Here is a 1,835-nt window from a genome sequence, read left to right on the forward strand (position 1 = left end):
TCTTTAATTTTCATTACTTTTGATTTTTTTTTCTTTTGATTTTGTTTTGGATTTATTATGAACAAATAGTTGAAAGCCCAAGTTAAAAATAATTTATTTTTATAAAAGTAGTATTTTGACGAGCTAGCCTAATTAATTTCATAAAATTTTTGAAAGCATATAATATGGTCTTTTTAACTAATAAACTTGATAAAAATCTCATGCATGTGCTGACATGTTCAATAAAACAAACTCAACTAGTAGCAAAACTAAAGTTATTATTGTTTAGCATATTATCAAAATAATTCACTTATCTTAATCATATCTCATACCAAAGAACAATAAGAAAGTCAAAAACATCAAAAATATTAAAATACAGAACTGTTAATTAAAAATATAAAAACATAAGTATCACTCACTGCACAAATCAATTATTCGGTCATCAAAATCAATAAACTTCAAATACTCGGATAATCTTTTTTAAAATCAAATGCTACCAGGAGTTCCCCCAAACACTTCAGAATAAATATACGAGAGACCATATATATCTGAAGTGTCTGCGGGGAACGCTAGGGAACATATGAAATAAGCCTTCTTCGATCCATTTCGCTTCTTCAAGTATACCTCTTTAACACTTTTGCCTCTATGCATGGCAAGGAAACTTAAATGTTATATATATAGTGGTTGTCCTTATGCATGTTACAGCAACGTTTCAGCATAGGTATCAATTAGTAGAACAATAAATATCTGGCGATGAACCTGGACGGATCCTTAGTCCACATAAATTATGGTGACGATGGAAGAATCTTTGTCACAGAAAATGTCATTCATAATTTCCCAGAATTTCAATTCACTTTCAACTATATTCTATGACCAAAGCACCATTAGAATACTTTTTATAGCTAGAATCTTTGCTAATTTTGTATCAACTCACAACATTTTCTACATATATATACTACATGTATATGTCATGCCATCTGCGAAAGAGGTCTACGATAAAATTAAATTAAGCCCTTTTTATTTACATAGCATATTTTTTATTGCGCTAACTAGCTACTGCTTTATTTAATTTTGAACCGTCAATAATAATAATAAAATTTAATTATTATGTTAATCTCTATAATTTTACTAAATTTATAATTAAATTTTTATATTCTAGTTAAATTTCTACCATATTTTTAATTTTATAATTAAATTCTTTTTGTATAAAAAATATTAAAATTAACGAAATATTCCTCCAAAAAATATGTTATTAAAGATCTAACTAGATTTTAAATTAATTGTGGATAATTTCAATTTGAAAAAAAATATTCTGTTAATTCTATTATTTTTTATACTAGTAAAAACTTAATTATTAAATTAAAAACAATGTAGGGATTCAATTAAAAAAATATATAAAGACATAATTATAAATTTGATAAAATTATAAAAACCAATAGAATAATTAAACCTAATAAATAATGTACAACCTACATATTATATATGAATAGACACAAAAAAAATGCTATATATTTATTAATGCATAATTTCGATTAACTTTTTTTTCTACAGGATGTCTAGTTTGGCAAGTCAAAAATTAAATTATCGCAAATTTAAACTCTATTTAAGGATTCGTCATTAGCTAATTAGTCTATATACACAAGATAAAATTTAAACTTTTAACACATTTAAATGAACTAATGAACTAACCATTATACTCATCTAAGTTGGTTAATTTTGATTATCTATAACATAAGAGAATTTGTGGCTAGTTGATGATTTGATTTGATTCTATATAAAGTATGGAGAAACAATTACGGACTTGATTACTTGATCAGTTCATTTGAAAAAGACACTACTGAAGTTGATGTATCAAT

This window comes from Arachis duranensis, chromosome 5 (genome assembly GCF_000817695.3).
Source record: "Arachis duranensis cultivar V14167 chromosome 5, aradu.V14167.gnm2.J7QH, whole genome shotgun sequence".
Taxonomy (NCBI): domain Eukaryota; kingdom Viridiplantae; phylum Streptophyta; class Magnoliopsida; order Fabales; family Fabaceae; genus Arachis; species Arachis duranensis.